The 10,514-nt window shown below is 48.5% G+C and overlaps 1 protein-coding gene and 1 non-coding gene across 3 annotated transcripts in view; both read right to left on the bottom strand.

Annotated features, from left to right (window-relative positions):
* Nucleotides 1-5,148, bottom strand: part of GRB2 (growth factor receptor bound protein 2) — an 86,795-nt gene extending 81,647 nt beyond the window's left edge. Inside the window, exon 1 of one of the 2 annotated variants that reach the window (XM_023211827.1) lies at nt 4,927-5,148. The gene's annotated coding sequence lies outside the window, so the exon portion shown is untranslated. Of the gene's footprint in view, nt 1-455; nt 475-4,926 lie in introns of those variants that run through there. The other variant, XM_026456804.1, reaches the window with a different exon arrangement.
* A 3,005-nt stretch (nt 5,149-8,153) lies between these two features.
* Nucleotides 8,154-8,255, bottom strand: LOC111542597. Its single transcript, XR_002731600.1, has one exon. It is a non-coding gene; the product is annotated as a U6 spliceosomal RNA (small nuclear RNA).
* Nucleotides 8,256-10,514: the final 2,259 nt, after the last annotated feature.

Consider the following 10,514-nt stretch of genomic DNA (forward strand, 5'->3'; position numbering starts at 1 on the left):
TGCATTTTAATACACCTAACCTACCAAACACCATAGCTTAGCCTAGCCTACCTCACCTTAAATGTGCTCCAAAGCCGGGTGCGGTGGCTCAAGCCTGTAATCCCAGCACTTTGGGAGGCCGAGACGGGTGGATCACAAGGTCAGGACATCGAGACCATCCTGGCTAACACGGTGAAACCCCGTCTCTACTAAAAAAATATAAAAAACTAGCCGGGCAAGATGGCGGGCGCCTGTAGTCCCAGCTACTTGGGAAGCTGAGGCAGGAGAAGGGCGTAAACCCGGCAGGCGGAGCTTGCAGTGAGCCTAGATCCGGCCACTGCACGCCAGCCTGGGCGACAGAGCCAGACTTCCTCTCAAAAAAAGAAAAAAGAGAAAACAAAATATCGTTAACAATGAAAATGCATTTTAATACACCTAACCTACCAAACACCATAGCTTAGCCTAGCTTACCTTACCTTAAATGTGCTCCAAGGCCGGGTGCGGTGGCTCAAGCCTGTAATCCCAGCACTTTGAGAGGCCGAGACAGGCGGATCACAAGGTCAGGAGATCGAGACCATCCTGGCTAACACGGTGAAACCCCGTCTCTACTAAAAAAATAAAAAAAACTAGCCGGGCAAGATGGCGGGCGTCTGTAGTCCCACCTACTTGGGAGGCTGAGACAGGAGAATGATGTAAACCCGGCAGGCGGAGCTTGCAGTGAGCTGAGATCCAGCCACTGCACTCCAGCCTGGGCGACAGAGGGAGACTCCGTCTCAAAAAAAAAAAAAGAAAGAAAGAAAGAAAAGAAAATATCGTTAACACTGAAAATGCATTTTAATACACCTAACCTACCAAACACCATAGCTTAGCCTAGCCTACCTTACCTTAAATGTGCTCCAAGGCTGGGCACGGTGGCTCAAGCCTGTAATCCCAGCCTTCGGGAGGCCGAGACGGGCGGATCACGAGGTCAGGAGATCGAGACCATCTGGCTAACACGGTGAAACCCCGTCTCTACGAAAAAATACAAAAAAACTAGCCGGGCGAGGTGGCGGGCGTCTGTGGCCCCAGATACTCGGGAGGCTGAGGCAGGAGAATGGCGTAAATCCGGGAGGCGGAGCTTGCAGTGAGCCTAGATCTGGCCACTGCACTCCAGCCTGGGAGACAGACCAAGACTCCGTCTAAAAAAAAAAAAAAAAAAGTGCTCCAAACACATTAGCCTACAGTTGAGCAAAATCATCTAACACAAAGCCCATTCTATAACAAAGTGATGAATATCTCCTGTACTTTACTGACTACGGTACTGAGAGTGAAAAACAAGAGTTATATGGATAATAGAAGTACGGTTTTTACTGAGTGCTATTGCTTTCACACCACTGTAAAGTTGGAAAATCCGTAGTCTGAGTCTACAGACTCAGAAGAATTTTCTGGTAGGCAAATTAATGACCCAATTAAGTATAAATTTCAAGTTAAATCACTCCACATCACAGTACTAAGAATGCTAAAAAATTTACACATGTAAAAATGAATCATGCTTATAGTCATTCATTGCATTAGGCTATTCTAAATACTGACTTTGTGTACACACAGAAAAATGTAATTTTAACTTGAATAACTTAAAACCGCACAGCGGTCTTATTATTTATGGCTACATTCGGTAACAACAGTTTTGATCCTTAGACCATCTGGATCAAAATCTGCCCATTCAGAGACTGATTCACTGTGGGGTACATCCTGGAGTTCTACCAGAACCTAATTTTAAAAAGATCCCCCAGTGATTTTTATGGATACTAAATTTTACATCATTGCTATACCATAAAGATGCCTTAACCAGATTTTAAAATTTGCATTCCAGATAATGCACTACAATGTCCTTGCATGAAATGAAAATAATGCATACTGGCAGGGTGCGGTGGCTCACACCTGTAATCCCAGCACTTTGGGAGGCTGAGGTGAATGGATCACCTGAGGTCAGGAGTTCGAGACCAGCTTGACCAACATGGAGAATTCCTGTCTCTACTAAAAATACACAATTAGCCAGGCGTGGTGGCGTATGTCTGTAATCCCAGCTACTTGGGAGGCTGAGGCAGGAGATTCGCTTGAACCCAGGAGGCAGAAGTTGCGGTGACCCAAGATCGTGCCATTGCACTCCAGCCTTAGCCTGGGCGACAAGAGCGAGAATTCGTCTCAAAAAAAAAAAAAGAAAGAAAGAAAGAAAATAATGTGCTGGCGCGGTGGCTCACGCCTGTAATCCCAGCACTTTGGGAGGCCGAGGCGGGCGGATCACGAGGTCAGGAGATCGAGACCATCCTGGCTAACATGGTGAAACCCCATCTCTACTAAAAATGCAAAAATTAGCCGGGCATGGGGGCGGGTGCCTGTAGTCCCAGCTACTCGGGAGGCTGAGGCAGGAGAATGGCGTGAACCCGGGAGGCCGAGCTTGCAGTGAGCCGAGATCGCACCACTGCAGTCCAGCCTGGGCGACTGAGCGACACTCCGTCTCAAAAAAAAAAAAAAGAAAATAATGCATATTCACTTGGTACCACTAGGAAAAAGGCAATTTTGACCAAAAAAAAAAAAAAAAAAAAGACTCTCAAAAGCCATTCAGTAATGGTGGAGAGTTCCTCTGAATTAAGCAGGTAAGTATTAATTTCTCTCTGGAGGGCATGGTGACTCTCTATTCTGTATCACTGCATTTCTCCAAAATCCATTCCTCTTCTGTTGTATGTGTAACAATTAGAACTCTGATGCACAACATGCAACATGATAACAGCAATTACTGAGAAGAATCTCTAAGTACCATGAACTAGTAGTATTTAAAACCCAGTAAGCCTCTCAAATCTGAATAAAACTTGCTGACGAAGTAAAGTGCCTCAAACATTTAAATGTTTGAGTTTATGCCAGGCACAGTGGCTCATGTCTGTAATCCCAAGGCTGAGGTAGGCAGATCACTTGAGGTCAGGAGTTCGAGACCAGCCCGACCAACATGGTGAAACCCTGTCTCTACAAAAATACAAAAACTAGCCGGGCATGGTGGCGAGCACCTGTAATCCCAGCTACTCGGGAGGGTGACGCAGGAGAATCGCTTGAACCCAGGAGGTGGAGGCTGCAGTGAGCCGAGATAGCACCACTGCACTCCAGCCTGGGCGACAGAGCAAGACTCTGTCTCAAAAAAATAAATTAAAATAAAATAAATAAATAAATAAATGCTTGTGTTTAGTAGGAGAAAGCTGATTATAAGAATTAACTCTGGCCAAGCGCAGTGACCCACGCCTGTAATCCCAACACTTTGGGAGGCCAAGGCGGGTGGATCACCTGAGGTCGGGAGTTCAGGACCAGCCTGGACAACATAGTGAAACCCCATCTCTACTAAAAATACAAAATTAGCTGGGTGTGGTGGTGGGCGCCTATGATCCCAGCTACTCGGGAGGCTGAGGCAGGACAATCACTTTAACCCAGGAGGTGGAGGTTGCAGTGAGCCGAGATCACACCATTGCATTGCAGCCTAGAGAGAGCGAAACTCTGCCTTAAAAAAAAAAAAAAAAAAAAAAGTCACGTAAGCTCTGAGCCGACCCAATCTTCCTTACTATTATAAAGACATACTAGAAGAAGGCATAAGCAGGCACAAAAGCATAATCTTAAAAGAAAAAGACTAAAACACAAAAATAACACAAGCAAACCACACTTGTGACCTAGTGGCAGGATTGATTTCTTAGGGATTAATTCAATCTTTAGAGCCTCCCTGTTCTCAGAGAGGGGACTTTAGCCTCTCTAGCAACCCTTCTGGCTGACTGCAGGGAACGCATGGGACGCGCAAAAGTAAAGGAACGAAAGCAGGAAAGGGAGTCTCTTTCCGAGAAAAAAGAATATTGAAATGAGAGAAAACGAACAGCACGACAGGGAAGAAACTTCGAAAAATTACGCCAGAGTGGGGACTACAAGGAGGAAGGGGAAGTAGATAAGAGAAAAAAAAAAAAAAAGAGGGTGATGGGGGGAGGAAGGGACAAATGACTTGCATTACACAAGCATTTCGTGTCCCTAGTGGAATGGACAGAAGTAGGGAAGGAAGGACATAACTGGAGAAGTACTAAGTGAAAGAGAGGTAAGAAAGCCAAAAGAGACTAATGCTAATTTCTCTCATGTGTCTGACATTTCTGAAAGTCAACAACATCAAGAGGAGATAGACCTCAAGTGCACTTCAGTCCCCTGCAAACTGCACTTTCATAGCGTTTGAAGCCAGCCTTGAAAAACTTTCTAAACAAGCCATAACTCACATGTGGCTTACAATCACAGAGACGGCGCGCTGCAAATGAAAATTACCAGCGCCCGCTCTCGCCGCAATCCTTCCTCGGTGCAGTCCAACCTGCTGCTATTGAATTTTTCTTGACAAATATTTTTCAAATAGTTGGGTTTTTTTTTTTTTAAGTGTCAGAATAAAGGTTATCTACCCCGGCTCCAGCAGCCAACGTTCTACCCCAAGGTGGATTCCCGCACAAAATTAAGCCCAAAGACGCCAAGAGATGGTGACGTGGTTGCCGTGCAGGTCGAAAGCACATCAATCACCACAGCTGCAACCCACACCAAGTCCCCCGCCGCCGGGCTCGGGCGGACTGACTCAGCCGGCGTTCTGCCCGCCTGGGCTTCCCGGGCACCTTCCGTGCAAACCCTCCCGATGAAGGCAGGGGACTTCGCCAGGGAGCCCCGACCTCTTCCCCTGGACTCCAGGACTGCACAGAGCAGAGAGCCGGAGGAGGACTGTCCCCAGGAAGGAAGCGCCCCAAAAGGGGAAACGTAGAGTCCGGAGCCCTAGGGATTCCGCTCCACGTCCCGAGCCTCGCCGCCCCGACCCGAACCCCAGGGCCGGTCCCGGTTCCCCCGGGGCCCACTCCCGCTGCAGACCGGAGAGGAAGAGGCACCAGAACGGCGCCGAGCGCAGCCTCCCGCACTCACCGTGGCGCAGCTGTTCCGCTCAGCGTCCGGCCCGCCCCTCCACAACGCTGCGAGCGGCCTGCGACCCAGAGGCTGCTCCGCGAGGGCAGCGCTTGCTCCCGCCGCCGTCACCGCCACAGACACAGGCACAGCCACAGCCTCTGACACAGACGCCGCCGCCCGGTCGCCGAAACACTAGTGCCTCCTCGCTTCCGCTCCCCGTCGGTGTCCCGCGAGAACTTCTCCACGAGGCCCCGCCCCGCCCCGCCCCCACGAGACTTCCCCCAGCGGAAAAGGCCCAGAGCGCAAGCGCTCCTTCACCGCCGGGCCCCCCGCAGGTGGGGACCAGCTAGCTGCCAGGGCGCATGCGCCAGACCGCCCCGCAGCAGGTGGCCTCGGCACGGCTCCGCCCCCGGGTGGCCGTAACCCTCTCGGTGCCAGAACAGGTAAATGACAACTTAGCCCTGAAGGACTCTTCCCCCGTCTAATCACTTTCTTTTCCTCTTCTACCAAACCGAGGCAGTTGGATGGATAAGGGCTGAGGGGAGGAAGAGATCTTCCAGCATGAAGCGCTCTACATAGAGGACCAGGTCTTGAAGTGTTTGAGAATCCGGTCCGTACAAACTCTGCAGTGTGGAATGATTGGTGAGTTTGTTTGCTCATTGATTGAATCGTGTGCCTAATACAGACTGAACACTGTGCTGGGTATAGAACAGAAATCTTGGCCCTTAAGGAATTCACGGTCTAGGGAAGTCGAAGAAAAATTAACAAATAATGCCATAAGTACTGTTATAATTATTTGGAGTTGCTGAGGAAGATAAAAGGATGGAGGAGGGACTGCTACACTGCCCATTGCAGAATAGCCTTCACAGACGTGATGCGGCGATGTCTGAGCTGAGTCTTGGAGGATGAATAGGAATTTGCCAGGCAGAGAAGCCAGAGTAAGGGCATTTCAGGGAAAGGGAATGGCACGTAAGTACAGAGGCTAAGTACAGAGGAACGGAGGCGTGAAAGAGAAAGTCGTGTTCTGTGCAGTGCTAAGTAGTTCAATTCCTGTATGAGGCCGGTGAGTACGGGGGAGTGGCAGAAGATGAGGCTTGGAGAAATAATTCTTGTTTTTCAGTTTCCAAAGCTCTTCCAATTAAAGGATAGAACAGAACACACCTAGTGTTAATGTGCCTTCTGGAAGCCAACAAAATAGCGCTGAGATGAGAATAACCAAGCATCTGATTCTATAGAGAAAACAAGCCCATTGAAACACAGGAAATGAATTGTTCTTTCACCAAGTATTTATTGAGCATCACCTGTGTGCAAGGGGCTCTGGAGGGTAAAAGGCCAACCAGATAAAGCCCCTGCTTTCAGTGCTTTGTAATCTAGAGTTGCCTAATCTGTAAGACAGGTAGTTTGGCCCCAAGTGCCACTGAAATACACATAGAGATGGCTGAGGAGGGAGCCAGTACTTGGTGATGAACTAATCAAGAAGGATTTGGTTTGAACGACGAAGTGAAAGCAGGGAGGAAAGAGGAAAGAGTAATGGAATCAGTCACTTTTTTTTTTTTTTTTTTTGGAGACGGAGTTTCGCTCTTGTTGCCCAGGCTGGAGTGCAATGGCACGCGATCTTGGCTCACTGCAAGCTCCACCTTCTCCCACCTCAGCCTCTCAAGTAACTGAGATTACAGCAGCCCGCCACCACACCCGGCTAATTTTTGTATTTTTAGTAGAGACGGGGTTTCGCCATGTTGGCCAGACTGGTCTCCGACTCCTGACCTCAGGTGATCCACCTGCCTCGGCCTCCCAAACTGCTAGGATTACAGGTGTGAGCCACCACTCCTGGCCATCAACCAATGTTTTTGATTAGTCCGAGCCCAGGAACTGGGGGGAAGAGTAATGAGACAGAGGGCCAAAATGCAAAATGCATGGCTCAGGTGTCATAGTCAAGTGATGGGCAACCTCTGAAGGTTTCTGAGCAGGAGATGTCTGATATGAGGTGAAAATAACAAAAGGACCCTCTATTTACCACTTGATGCATACCTAAATCATAGCACCTCCACAGGGTGGGCAATATCCCCATTTTATAGACTTGGAAACTAAGCCTTAGAGAGGTTAGTAATTTACCCGAGGAAACCAAAATATAGTAGACCTAAGATTTGGACTAAGGCCTGTCTTGTTCTAAAATCCATGTTTTTTTCCCCCCACTATGCCACTTTGTTCTAAAATAGCAGCCAGAAAAAATTAGAAATGGAAGGGAGGGACTTGGCTGCTCAGCAGAGAGGAAGATGTGAGGGAAGAGTTGCAGTTTTTTGTTTTGTGTGGGCCTGGGTAACGGGCAGAACACAGAAATTTGCCAGTCAAGAGGCATAGCTGACTGGAGGGGACGGGCACAGAGAACAGGGAAGGGCAGGTGAGGAGATGATTGTAGGGGTGAAGGGAATTTTTCCCTTCCCCTCTTACAGTTTGAGTCTGCTGAAATAAACTGGAAATAGATTAACAGGAAAAGGCACATACAAATTTACTGACATGCAATGTGCATGGTTGCTATACAGAATATGAGACTCAGAGAAGAGCCAGGTGACTGAAGCTTAAAGAGCACCATCTTTATAGAGGTGAGGGAGATGAGGGGAGGTCAGCAATATTGAGAGGTAGTCAGTGATTTTTAGGTAAAACGAATGAGCTCAGACAGTGGCCTAGGACAGAGTTCCTCTGAGCTCTGGGAGCTGGAGGTTGTGACAAATTTCAGGAAGGTGAGGTGCACCTTCCTGAAATAAAGGTTGTCTTACTATGCAGATAAAGTCTCCTAGATAATCTCAGCTGTCCTCAGGAGAATAGACGAAAAGTCTGTTTGCATGTGGTGACAACTTTTAGTATTGTCTCTTCTCTGGTAGTTAATATTTCCTGGTTATTTGATGAGAGTCCTAGGGAGGAAATTTTAAGACAATTGCATCTATTTTTTTTTTTTTTTTGAGATAGAGTTTCGCTCTTGTTGCCCAGGCTGGAGTGCAATGGCACGATCTCGGCTCACCGCAACCTCCGCCTCCCAGGTTCAAATGATGCTCCTGCCTCAGCCTCCCGAGTAGCTGGGATTACAAGCATGTGCCACCACACCTGGCAAATTTTGTATTTTTAGTAGAGATGGGGCTTCTCCTGTTGGTCAGGCTGGTCTCGAACTCCCGACCTCAGGTGATCCGCCCGCCTTGGCCTCCCAAAGTGCTGGGATTACAGGTGTGAGCCACGGCGCCCACTCTTTTTTTTTTTTAATGGATTCCTTCACAAATTTGCATGTCTTCTTGCTCAGGGCCTATGCTAATCTCCGTATCATTCCAATTTTAGTATATGTGCTCCCAAAGAAGTACACGATTGGATTTCTTTTGGTTTCTCAGTCAGTTAAGGGAACTTTCAGCCCCTGCATGCACGTGGGGTGGTGAAACGAGAGTTTAAAAAGTCCTTGGTTCTGAGGCAGCTTGTAAATCCTTCCAATTTTCTTTCATTCAAAAGTGCTCAGAATGCCAGAGGAGCATAGTTTGGGGTATCAGTCTCTGAGCCCCAACATGATGATGACTCATTTTTGGAAATGCAGAATTCAGCATTCCAGGAGACATGCAGGTGGAAATATCCAGTATGCTGTTGAAAAGCTTGACAAGCCAGGCGCAGTGGTTCTCGCCTGTAATCCCAGCATTTTGGGAGGCCGAGGCAGGTGGATCACTTGAAGTCAGGAGTTCGAGACCAGCCTGGCCAACATGGTGAAACCTCATCTCTACTAAAAATACAAAAATTAGCTGGGCGTGGTGGCACATGCCTTTAATCCCAGCTACTCAGGAGGCTGAGGCAGGAGAATCGCTTGAACCCAGAAGGCAGAGGTTGCAGTCAGCCGAGATCATGCCACTGTACTCCAACCTGGGTGACAGAGCTAGACTCTGTCCCAAAAAAAGAAAAGAAAAGAAAAGCTTGACGTATTCATTCCTTTTCTTCACCAATATTAACTAAACTTCTACTGTCTTTGTTTGTTTTATTGTTTTTGAGACAGAGTCTCACTCTTGTCACCCAGGCTGGAGTGAGTGACCTCAGCTCACTGCAGCCTTGACTTCCCAGGCTCAGGTAATACTCCCACCTGAGCCTCCCAAGTAGCCAGGACTACAGGCATGTGCCACCATGTCCAGCTAATTTTTTGTGTTATGTACGTATATATATATATGTATGTGTTTATGTATTGAGACAGGGTCTCACTCTGTTGCCCAGGCTGGAGTGCAGTGGCACGATCAGGGCTCACTGCAACCTCAACCTCCTAGGCTCAAGAGATCCTCCTGCCTCAACCCCCCAGTACCCGGGACAATAGGCACACACCACCACGCCTGGCTCAATTTTTGTGTTTTTAGTAGAGGCAGGTATCACCATGTTGCTTAGGTTGATGATACTCCTGGGCTCAGGCAATCTGCCCGCCTTGGCCTCCCAAAGTGCTAGGATTACAAGTGTGAGCCACCACGCCCAGCCTAAAGCATCTACTCTCTAGAGAGGATGACAACCTTTCACAGAGTCTGCAGCCTGAAGGGGAAGACATGTCTCTGAGAATTTGACCAGGATAGTGCTGGTAACTTTGGGAGCATACAGCAGGAGACCTGACCTCATCCACGATGAGGGAAGGCAGAGGAAGTGGACTTTAAGCTGAGACCCTGGTTAGCCTAAGAGGAAGAAAGGAACAGCAAGTGTGAAGGCCAGACAGTAAGCAAGGACAAAAGGAAGCCAATAGCTGGGACAAGGAAGGATGTGGCATATGGGTGAAGCAGCTGAAGAGGCTCATGAAGGGCCTTTGCTTTTCTTTCTCTTTTTTTTTGTTTGAGATAGGGTCTTGCTGTGTTGCCCAGGCTGAAGTACAGTGGTGTGAGCACAACTCACTGCAGCCAGCCTCAACCTCCTGAACTCAAACAATCCTCGGCTGGGCACGGTGGCTCATGCCTGTAATCCCAGCACTTTGGGAGGCCAAGGCAGGTGGATCACAAGGTCAGGAGATTGAGACCGTCGTGGCTAACACGGTGAAACCCTGTCGCTACTAAAAATACAAAAAATAGCCAGGCATGGTGACGGGCGCCTGTAGTCCCAGCTACTGGGGAGGCTGAGGCAGGAGAATGGTGTGAACCCAGGAGGCAGAGCTTGCAGTGAGCCAAGATCGTGCCACCACACTCTAGCCTGAGTGACAGAGCAAGACTCTGTCTCAAAAAAAAAAAAAAAAAACCTCCTACCATGTAGCTGGGACCATAGGCATGCACCATCACCATGTCTGACTAATTTTTGTTGTTGTTGTTGTTTGAGACAGAGTCTTGCTGTCACCCAGGCTGGAATGGAGTGGCACCATCTTGGCTCACTGCAACCTCCGCCTCCCAGGTTGAAGCAGTTCTCCTGCCTCAACCTCCCCAGTAGCTGGGACTACAGGCGCCTGCCACCACACCCGGATAATTTTCGTATTTTTAGTAGAGATGGTGTATCACCATGTTGGCCAGGCTGGTCTCGAACTCCTGACCTCAGGTGATCCACACACATTGGCCTCCCAAAGTGCTGGGATTACAGGCATGAGCCACCGCGCCCAGCCTAATTTTTTTTATTTTTTGTAGAGAAGAGGA

Source organism: Piliocolobus tephrosceles, chromosome 16 (genome assembly GCF_002776525.5).
Source record: "Piliocolobus tephrosceles isolate RC106 chromosome 16, ASM277652v3, whole genome shotgun sequence".
Classification (NCBI taxonomy): Eukaryota; Metazoa; Chordata; class Mammalia; order Primates; family Cercopithecidae; genus Piliocolobus; species Piliocolobus tephrosceles.